An 11,797-nucleotide genomic window follows, 5' to 3' on the forward strand; every position below is an offset into this window, starting at 1 on the left:
GATCCGGAGGCGGCCTGTTGCGACTACACCGTACATAAGGGAGCAAGCGACAGACGGCAAACTGGGCGTGGAACCGGCACATCGATGGATCAGCCGGTCACGCAATTTTTTCTGTTCATGCAGGTTAGTCACTTACCACACCACGAGAAGCTTGTTCTTTTCCTTTTGCCGGTTCCACCCCAAGTGTTGTATGACTGTGTAAGGTCGCACTCTATTGTACATTGTCGCACAAAACGGCGGTTCCTGTTGTGGAAGCGATGGAGTTTTTATTTACTTTTGCTCTTGTTGTGCGGAGATATTGAAATGAACCCGGGGCCTGATGCGGCAACACTGCAGAAAATTTTGGACGGACAAAGTGATATTAAGGAACAGCTTAATAGCATTGAAAGAAACCAAACAGCATAAAAAGCTGCTCTAGAAGACTTGACGAAGCGCATGTCGTCCTTGGAAGCAGCAGTTGCTGGATTTCCGAAAGTAGAAGCAGCAGTAGATGAATGTAAAAAGCTCTGCGACCATCAAGAACGCAGTATGCAATCTCTGATCTCAAAAGTAGACGACCTGGATAATCGCAGTAGGCGATGTAATCTTATTTTCTACGGCATAGCAGACAGCGATAGCAAGGAACCGTGGTCAGAGTCGGAAAAACACGTCAAAAACATATGCACAAGAATGCTCAAAATCACACCGCAGTTCATCGAAAGAGCGCATAGAATCGGCAAATTCATCCCGGGAAAAAATCGGCCTGTGATCGCAAACTTTGCATCTTACAAAGAAAAACAAGACCTTTTGATGAGTGCAAAGAATCTAAAAGGAACTGATATCAGCCTCTCAGAAGATTTCTCGCCTCAAAGGCGAACGATAAGGCGACGGCTTTGGAAATTCGCACAGGAACACAAAACTGATGACACACAGGCTATAATAAAAAACGACACTCTCTACTTGAACAAAACCAAATATGTTTATGATGAGAGTACTGAAGAAGTCATACGAAGCAAATGACCATGCAGCGATCCGTCCAGCAAAATATATTTTCTTGTAGTCAATTGCCGCAGTATTAAAATAAGGTTGATGAACTAAGTAGCCTCTTAAAAACTGTTAAACCGTTAGTCGTAATAGGAACAGAGTCGTGGCTTGATGAGAGCGTAGCTGACAGTGAAGTGTTCCCAGCCAACTTTGTATGCTTCAGAAAAGATCGGAATAACCGTGGTGGGGGCGTATTTGTTCTGGTTGACGAAAGCGTTGCGTCATGTCAAACTATAGTGCGGGAAAGCACATGCGAAGCAGTATGGTGTCAAATAAGACTTCGGAATAGTAAAACGTTATCTGTGTGCTCCTTTTACCGCCCACCGCAGGCCTCTGTAGAAACATTATCGGAGCTTACGAGCCAATTAGAAGTAATTAAAACTGACTACATTGTTGTAGCTGGAGATTTTAACCTTCCAGATCTTGATTGGCACAGCCAGCCTGCCTTTTTAGGAATTACTGGCAGGCTATATACTGCTATGGCCAGTATTGTTAGCTTATTTTCACTTACGCAGACTGTTCTGGAGCCCACAAGAGAAAATCATGTTCTTGATTTATTTTTCACAAATGCACCAGATAAAGTTCTGTCCACGGTAGTCATACCAGGAATTAGTGACCACGAAGCTGTTGTATGTAAAATGAACATGAGCTATCAAAATACTACTGCTACTAACAGCCGGCGTATATTTAATTATGCGAAGGCAAATACCGATGAAATTGGGGCCGAGCTTGACAATTACTTTGTTGTCTTCGAGACACTTGCAGAATCACTTTCAGTACAGCAGCTTTGGTCAAATTTCAAAGATAAGTTTTTGGAACTACGTGACCGTCACGTGCCGTCCTCGCTGCTATCTAAAAGGCGTCAAAGAAGCAAGCCATGGTTTACAAAACAGTTACATGCTTTAGCACAGAAACGGAAAAGGGCCTATCACCACCATTTGCGCAATCCGTCTATTCAAAATTTTCGTAAGCTTAAGGAAATTGCGTCTCAATTAAAAGGTGCTACGACAGCTGCGAAAACTGCATATTTTCAGTCATTTCAATCACGACTTCAGCAAAATAAAAAGGAACTATGGAAATATGTGAAAGGAAAGAAAAAGGACTCTGTTTCAAAAAAAGGACTCTGTAAGGACTCTGGAACAGAATGGTGTCGTCATTGAAAGTGCTGCTGAAAAAGCTGAGAGCTTTAATTCATATTTTACCTCTGTTTTTTCCGTCCCAGGTACGCAAACAAACGCGTACCGCTTATCTGTACCTTCTCCGGGCGAGACTCAGATGGACGATATTGTATTTTATAGCCAAGGAGTTGAAACCCTGCTAAAGCGCCTAGATGTATCAAAAGCTTCTGGACCTGACGGACTGCCTAACGCTCTCTTGAAATCCTGTGCGCACATAGTGTCTCGGTACTTAGTAATAATCTTCGAAAAATCTTTACGCGATTGTGCCTTACCTAGTGATTGGAAATTGGCTGCTGTTGTACCTATTCACAAATCGGGACCACGAGAAATTGCTTCAAATTATCGTCCTATATCGTTAACAGCCGTTTGCTGCAAAATTTTAGAGCATGTCTTATACTCATCAATAATGAAGCACTTAGAAGCCAATTCCTTGTTAAATGAACGCCAACATGGCTTTCGCAAGGACCATTCCTGTGTGACCCAGTTAATTGAATTTACTCATGAGGTAGCATGCGCGCTGGACAACCGAACCAGTATTGACTGCATTTTTTTGGATTTCAGAAAAGCGTTCGATTTGGTCCCCCATAATTTATTATTGCAGAAAATGACCCAATACAAAATTAACCCGAAAGTTATTAACTGGATCGCAGAATACTTAAATTCCAGGCAGCAGTACGTCTTCGTGAACGGTGAACAGTCATCCACTACCAATGTGACGTCCGGGGTCCCTCAGGGGTCAGTACTGGGCCCATTATTGTTTTTAATGTATATTAATGACATCACCCTGGGCGTACAATCATCGATGAGAATGTTTGCAGATGACTGCATCGTTTATAGAGCAATAAACTGCGAAAGTGATCGCGGCGCAGTTCAAGACGACTTGGACAAGATAAATACATGGTGTAAAAAATGGCAAATGCAACTTAATTTGGCGAAGACAATGTGTATGACGTTTTCTAGAAAGAAGGATGAAGCTTCGCCTTCGTATACTGTAAACAAGAAGGTTTTAAAAATAGTTTCTGAGTACAGGTATTTGGGCGTATTTTTCACGCCAACTCTGTGTTGGCACCGTCATGTTGATTATGCGATAGCTAAGGCTTGTAGATCCCTGTGGTTCCTGCGGCGAAACACGCGTGAGTTTCCCCAGTCCACGCGGGAATTACTGTATAAATAATGCGTGCGGTCGATACTTGATTACGCGAGTAGCGTATGGGACCCGCCCACTGCCCTCGATAAAGATAAATTGGAAAAAGTGCAAAACATGGGCGCCCGTTATGTCCTGGGAAACATTGTTAAGAGCCACAACTTCAGCATGACGCGCTGCAAGCAAACTTTAGGATGGGAACAGTTGGTCACACGCCGGGCTAAGCAGCGTTTGAAGCTTTTCCCTGATGTATACTTATCTCGAACTTGTATTCCTCGTGACAGTTACATTTTCCCACCTCATTACGTGTCTGGACGAGTCGATCACATGCACAAAGTGCGGGAGTACCGATGTAAGACAGCAGCATTCAGTAATTCTTTTTTCCCTAAAACGGTTTCCCAGTGGAATCGATTGCCTTCAGCGATCGTTGTCACTGTTGGTAATGATTCATTTTTTTCTTTGTTAGAGTCAAGTGAGTTGTTCAGTTGATGACGGGTGTTTTTTGTGCGGTATACATATTGTATTTGTTTTCGTCTTACTGTATGTTACCCGCTGGAATTTTTCGTACATTTTTGTCAATCTTCGTTACGTTGTGTATTGAGTGTACTTCCTACTAGCTGGTTAGGCTGTACTGTACTTACTGCAAATTGAGCTTGTGTTCTGTCTTGTAATCATGTAGTATTCCCCCCACTGTAATGCCTTATGGCGCTGTGGGTATCAAATAAACAAATAAACAAACTGTCAACGCATATCACCGTGTCATTTCCTTTCACCCTGAGACGAAAAATTCCTAGGTTATCCGAAAACTTTCCATCCTTCCTCTCTCTCTCTCTCTCTCTATTCAACCCCGTTTTATGGGGCCATACAGTGCTCAGGAACAAAGTTCGCCAGTCAACATTCGCGTCACTCCCGTTGTCACTCCTTTCGACGGCCGCTGCCGCTCCACAGAGATTGTGCATGTTTCTCGTTTACAGCCTTTCGTACGTCATACACCGATATATAACCAGCGGTCAGGTTGGCCGCTTCCGCGTGCGGGGTAATTACTTTGAGCATGGCTTTCACCCGTCATGTTCACCTGTATATATTCGTCATCATGGCCAGCGTCATTCTCTTTAGCGCGCGGCTCTGCTCAAAAAAAAAAGCATCGAGGTATACCAGATGCCTCGCAATACTCATTAAAAGATTTTGTTGTATTCTTCTGAACAAAAACGTCCTGCCATTCACAAAATAGTCACGCTGCCATCATTCTGCCGAAAATGTCATATTATAGCTACTCGAATGTCGATATCAAATGAGCTACTTACTGGATCGTGCTTGCCGCATGGAATCATCACACGGTGGCGGAGGAATCCCTCTTTGAATTTCTCTGCCGTGGCCCCGTTCTACTGAATCTGCAATTGCAAGAGTGAACTGCATTATACGCTACACGCAATACCGCAGCACGTGTACACTGCGCATACGTGTGCATGAACACAATGATATGGTGTTAGTCCTTTTGTGAGTATAACTATGGCAAATGCTGTGTAATTCTGCTGAATGTGTAGCACAAGCGCTTTGGAACAATTAGGTCACCTTTCAGTTTTGTTCCTAAGTGTTCTTCCGCCCAGGCCCGACACATTACATATATTTTCATCTGATTCGTTCTGTTTCGCTTTCATATTTATGCTCCCTAGAAATTAGTTGACACAGTTTTTCTATAGCATTGTAAGAATATCTCTGTGTGAACCGATTGGTGTTTTGTTCAGGGGTCCTATTATGCTGGCTGAAACAGCGTTATACCTGTAAAACATTCATCTCCCCACATAAAATCAGAGGACAACTAGGCAGTTCTTGTGAGGTGGGAATGCGGAAACGTTAATGTCCAATCGAACGCCGCTGAGCGGTCCTTCGACTTTTGCGCTGCGAGTAATGCACCATAGCGGTGCGTGTTCCCGAGGATAATTAGAACACTAAATTATTTAGGATAATTAGAACACTTTGCGGATAATTAGAACACTAAATAAGAGCATGTGGTGCAACGTTCCTAAAAACACGTTCAACTCTGCAGAGCGGGCCTCAGCACAAGTTTAATTCGTTCGCAGTGCTGAAGACCATGTTGTCGTTACGCTGCTTCTCAGCGGGAGAGAGTCGTTGAGCGTGCTCGACCTTATTCTAATACGTATTGTTTTTGCAGTCCAGACTGTGTAATCCGTATCGGCTATCCATAGGATGCCTCCATGGGCTCCCCGTCCAACGGAGCGGCAGATGACGGGGTCCACCGAGGTACCTCGCTTTCTGACTATCAGCGTGTACGTTGCTCTGACGACATCGGCGCAACGCGCTGAGTAATGCTCTGCTTGGGCGGCCATGTCAAAAATACGCTCCGACCTACAGTAGCGGACAAAATTATAACCCATTTTGCATTTTCGGTCCTAAGTAGCCGGTAGGATACTAATACATCTAAACAAACTCTAAGCAAGCTAGAAATAATACGTTCGTATGAGAAATGGCAATCATTTACGAAATATGACGTCGCATTCTTTCTTCACTGGATTTATTGAAATTATCTGTATACATAAGTACTTGAAACTTTAGAGTTGCTGTGCTCTTATGGAACAAAAGAAATCAGAGTACGACAATATGCCTACAAATTTAGAAAACAAGATAGTTACTACCTTGTAGGTAAAGCGTTTGCTTCAATTACAGCTTAACAGCGACGAGGCATAGATTGAGGCTAGAAGTTGGAAAAAAATGTAATTGTTGCTTTTTCTGCAATGAATTCATTACCTCGAAGCTTCGTGCAATATAAAGATCAACTTACGGTAGCCTCAAAACAGACATTGTCCGACGAGGTGTTTGTTGCCTGAGCTTCTCCTGGGCGGCCCCAGTCAACGTACCTTGCAGTTGATAGGTTGATTGTTCTAGTGATTGTTCTAGTGATTTCTCTAGTGGTACTTCCTTAGCTAACTTCCCAAAAGGGAGGGTAAAATAACTGATGAAGTGCACACCAACGTCCTAGAGAAAGCAATGCTTCCACGGGATTAAGAATTTTTTTTCTCATTTATTTCCCAGCAAGTCAACAACCCATAACACATATGCGCCGTTGTAAAAGGCTGGATTGAGGAGAGGAAAGTGACCCTGTAGGATGGGCCAATCCAGTGTACGTATCTGGAACCTGCGGACACATTTGGAAGGAACTAGAAGGCCACCTGAAGCAGAAAACCGTGAGGAACATCCTCTAGAGATTTATTCAGCTGCAGCAAGGACGGCCCATGATACCCCAAGCCGTCAATCACAATTTGCTGTAGCCCACGCTTCGTCGATCTAAAGCTGTAATCGAAGCGAACCTTTCTTTCAAAATTCGTAGGCATGACCTCTCTCGCTGATTTCTTTTGTCATAAGGACACAGTCACTCTTAGGTTTGAAATGCTCACGTATTCGGATATTTGCGAATAATTCAAGTTCAGAAATTGTGGGACCTACTGCTTCAGCAAAAATCCAACTTACTCATCCAAGCACAAAATTTTATACGTATATTGGAATTCGTTTGCTCATACGAGGCTCCTACCGCGCTTTCAAACAGAAAAAGCTAAGTATGATATCTATTTTACCTGCTACTGTGTCCATATACACATACTGCATTTACTGGAGTATGTCTATATGCAGTGTGTTTTACTGCAGGACGTGCTGGTGTTTGGGTTGTGTTTTCGGTCCCAAAGAAGCTCGCTTACCCCTGTGTGCGCGTGTACGCGATTGGTGTTTGGCCTAATTTCTGCGGCAAGAGACATGTCGAGAACTTTGTTTTCTGCAAATTCGGCGTCGTCTACAAAGTGTTCCTTGCTTGTGGTTGTATTCACATCGGTCACATCACAACAGGCCGATTACCAAGGATCACCTGCGAGAACACGCAAACAAATTTAACTTGAAGTCGGTCAGCAATATATGGCCTTGCACTGTGCCACGTGTGGGTGTTGGCCTTTTCTAGACCAGACTGCTATAATCTGAAGTTATAGAGATCAGAAGCCCTGGAGAAGTTTTGGAAGCATCGTGCATCAAATGGCTTGGTCCTAGTTGCTTAAGCGCCCATTCTGTGTCGCTCTAGAAGAAAGAGCTCGATTACCTGCAACACTATGATGCAGTGAGCCAGGCTCTGTGATTGTTCTCTTTGTTTTCTCCTGTCTCTATCTTTTCTCTTGCTAGATTTTTATACCTGCGCTGCCTTCTTGGCACATCGTTTTTTTTTTTACACTGCTTTAACCACGTATTTTCATTTAATTTCTCGGGGAAGAGTTTTAGCGTTTAATGGTACTAGTTTCTTTTTATAGAATTTTTGCATAGTTATTATAAATTTTGTACTTTTCTTATGATCTCTGTTTTCGAGATATAAGCACTTTTTGTTGTCTGTTATTGGAGTTTGCTTGTTGTTTATTTTGTATTGTTTCGACAGCGTTGATTTCCATGTGGGCGTGATATTTATGTGTGAGTGTGCAGCTCGGGCGTCGCCTCGTTAGGCAGTGGTGTGTGGCCACTAATGGAGTTATGAAATGTTTGCTGAAGCATGCGCTGTGGCTGTGACTACGAATGGTGAATACATGTAGACGGGTTTCCTTGCGTAATAAATTTAGCTGGAAGGCAGGCGCTCTGTTTGTCCTCATATTTCCTCTGTCCCTGTTTTATTTGCAGTTTACCTGCCTTAAGATGTCGCCCTACTAACTAGCTCGGATGAAGACTCTAGTTCTGTCTGTGCTCGTCGGCATCGGAACCTTGCCGTCTTGCGGAAAGACCGCCGAGTAACGGCAAACCGTGAACGGAAAGTGGCAGGTGGCGAGGCGCCCGCCGAGAAGGGGTTCTAACCCTGTCGAATCACACTTGTCTGGAGATCTCAATCGGAAACCTTCGCCGCAATATTTCACACAAAAAAGCACCGGCCGACGCCGCAATCGGCTCACCGATGGTCATTCCGCATGACAAGTCACTGCGCCATCGTAGGACAAACATAAGTGCAATCTAGCTTCGGCCGCAATCTAGCATCTGCGAACGCTGGCGCAGTACGTATCCCATCACTAGACCACTCCAAACAAGTGTGATTGCTACTGTACAACGTATCGCTCGACACTTGACGCAGCTGCATGTATAGGTGCTTTGTCGGATGTTGTCACCGATTCTATAGAGTAGGAATCCTGCCTAATCGTATTGTGTGTGCGACTCGATTTGCTGTTTAAGTGTATTCTTGAAAATATACGCGAGCACCGACAATCACACGGAATCAGACGAAATTCTATATATGTAGCCACACTATAGATATGGAAATAAGATATCAAAGACCGACTATCGTGCTCGCTACCATCATGCTGTGATTGTTAAATGTTTCTTTGGGCGTAAGTTTGCGCTCTAAAGAGGTAATAGTTTTAGTACTAACTGTTTTCCGTCGCGAAAACGTGACAATGTCTACCGTTGTGTTATTGTACTTAACACGATGAACAGCTCCTTTGCGAACGCAGAGCTTTGTTGTGTACTTTACAAAAACTAAGGCATGTGTTCTTTCTACCACACGTATCAAAGTAAAGAGTGCTGCATAAACATTGTCACTAAACACAGCGCGATGTCACTTGTATGATCTATAACATAAGTTTCAGGCCATGAAGTGTCAAAAGCAGAAGCGCGCTTGAACTAGGCGAATTTCTCGCAGACCGGACAAGCGTACGTACAGTGCACAGCGAGACAAAATCAGAATCTATGGGGGCTGGCGCTTTTCCACCTCACGAGAACACTGGCTGACCAGTAGAAGACCAAATCGCCACATAATTTATGACGAAGGCTCTCACTATCATCTTATATCACAATGTATTAGTTCCGTGTTTCAAGGGACCACCGATAGCGCAAGAAGCACCAGCTGCTATCGCGTTTCCATAGCTGAGAAATGTACGAAGTCATTATCAAATAAGACAAAAATATTTAGGTAAACATATTGCGCCGCAAGACCTGCGCAGATAATATTAGGTGCCACTTGGACGTTCGTTAAACAAAGACAGATGGAAGCACTAAAAGGGGTCCGAACAGGCGTTGGTGGATCATGCCGTGTCGTCGCTTTTACTTGCGCAATTTTCACTGCGGTAGTTCTCGAAATATTTCGGCTAAATTCGACGCACGGTCCTAGCACTATACTTAATGTTATTTACTGGGAGTGCATGAAATGATCGGAACAGTGCCACCGACGCTACGTTGAGGTCTTACAATTAAAATAAATTATGCGGTCTTACGTGCCAAAAACCACGATCTCATTATCAGGCATGCCGTAGTGGGGGACTCCGGAATAATACGGACCACCTGTGATTCTTAACGTGCACCTAAATCTTTCTACACTGGCGTTCTCGCATTGCACCCACATTTTGGTAGATTTTGTTATCGAATTTCATTTCATTGCAGTTTTTCGGTAGCACACGAACAACTGTGAGCGCGTTGTTAAAAAAAATCAGTTCCATTCCACTCTGTCACGGTGGATGAGCAGCGAGAATGTGTATGCGGTGATTAACCGTTGCTTTCGCGAAACGTTCCAAGTTTGCGGGATCGGGGCCACATGGACGGTTCGCATTTCTTTACACATCGCAGTCCTGGCGGACAGCACAAGGTACAGATACCTTGTAGCGAAGCTTCCATGGAAGCCCATACGTTCAATACATGGCAGTTCATTGGCGGTTCATGGGGCTTAGCACCATCTGTGTGAGCAGCGAACACTTCCCGCGCAAGAAAATATAATGTGACGTCATATCCATTGAAAACAGAAGTGACGTCATTTTGTTCTCCAAGGCGCGAATTTTGCTTTCGGAGGCGTGTCATTAGAGTTGTATATTCAAATGCCCCGCCATTCGACTTGAAAGGCGTTCAGAGCTTTCAGCTCGGAATGCATTTGAGCAAGTGGTCAGCCGTACGGGTGTCAAAATCTTACCCCGGCAGAGAACATACATTCTTTAGTGGCCGACGAACGCTTTGGGCGTAGAGTGCTCGTCCTTTCGTCGGACGCCAAGCCCGCGGGCCTGCGCTGTCGAACGAAAACAGCTAAAGTAAAGAATTATCTGGTGGTCACAACTAGCTACTTTTTACTGAACACTAAAAAACAATCAAACCACCGGCGTCACCAAATTCAGATGAACGTTGACAAGCAAAACAGCACATGTGAGGGGGCGTATTGTAACGGGTCAACTTTAAAAGTACGCCTTTCTGCACACTTCAAGAGCTGCATTGCCGTGCAATTGATAGCGGCGTCAAGGTGCGTAAATTTTATTTTCGTTGAATGAATCGAATTGTGTCTCGTTTTATTTAAAAAACGCTTTTTTTCTTTCCCAATGTCTGTTCCCTTCAAACGTAGTGGCGCTTCAATTGCTGCTCCCATAACCACTCTTGCTGATGCCGGCGACAATTCATTCTGAACCGCTTTTCGCCCGAAGCTTCGCGACCTTTTTGGATAGACCTTAGGCAGCACGTTTACGCTTGCCGTCAGCGGCCCGCTCATCGTCTGTGGCCTCCTTCCGCCCCCGCCACGGCCATTCCCTTTTCTGTTCACGCCAGCGTTCTTGGTAGGCGCGCTGTTCTTCTTCAGACCGTACAACACTCGGCCTACCAATTTCCCAGTCATAACAGAACGGAGGAAAGGAGCTAGCCTACGTAGGGCATGACGTAAGGAGACAGAAGACACTCACATTCGTAGGCACTAGTTTGAATACGCTAGATGGCGTACACGTGTAAGGCTTGAACGTAGACATGGCTGACGTGGGTCAAAGTGTAGTATCTGTTCTCATCAGCTTCATATCTGATACGGGTTCTATTTGGACCCAAGATATTAAACTTATTTTTGCAAGTTGGCGGACTGCTTGAAGCATACTTTACCTCCGCCGTGGTTCAGCCCGGTATTGCACTATCTTCGGGATTTTTGGTTTACGGACACCGATCCGCTGGAAACTAGCCGTATACAGCTGCGCTGTAAAAACCGCTTCCGGCAGTTGAGAAAAAATGAAATGAACGCTCATGTCATGTGGGCCGAAATGCAGTTCGAATGAAGCATTTAGCTATCGTCGCACCGAGTCGCGTCTCGTTTATGTAGGCCTTCAATCGTTTGCCGAAGCAACAATCGGTAAATCGCAGCCCCTTGCGTATAAGCGGCAAGCGCCCACAGCCGCGAACCCCGCCATTATTGAAGACTCTGCAGCGAACATCGCAGTACTAAGCCCCGCAGTGAAGACAACTAAGAGACTTTAGCGGTTACGGTTGATCTCCTTGGGCGGTGCTCCAACTACAAGCGGGTGCTATTATATTCCAACACGGTTTCTTACACCGTGTATGCGACATACACGCGTGCGAGAAAATTTCTGGCTGCCTTAAGAACTTTACCATGCCCCATAAGGGTCTGTATATAAACAATGTCGGCCACTGAATTACGTCGCTTTTTCCATATTTAAGCTCGACGGCTCCCGCTGTG

At 44.6% G+C, this 11,797-nt stretch overlaps 1 non-coding gene across 1 annotated transcript; it reads left to right on the forward strand.

Moving 5' to 3' along the window:
- The first annotated feature begins 11,082 nt into the window (after positions 1 to 11,082).
- LOC119434181 (U2 spliceosomal RNA) lies at positions 11,083 to 11,265 on the forward strand. Its single transcript, XR_005188572.1, has one exon. It is a non-coding gene; the product is annotated as a U2 spliceosomal RNA (small nuclear RNA).
- Positions 11,266 to 11,797: the final 532 nt, after the last annotated feature.

The sequence above is a fragment of the Dermacentor silvarum genome, chromosome 11 (assembly GCF_013339745.2).
Source record: "Dermacentor silvarum isolate Dsil-2018 chromosome 11, BIME_Dsil_1.4, whole genome shotgun sequence".
NCBI classification, from domain to species: Eukaryota; Metazoa; Arthropoda; class Arachnida; order Ixodida; family Ixodidae; genus Dermacentor; species Dermacentor silvarum.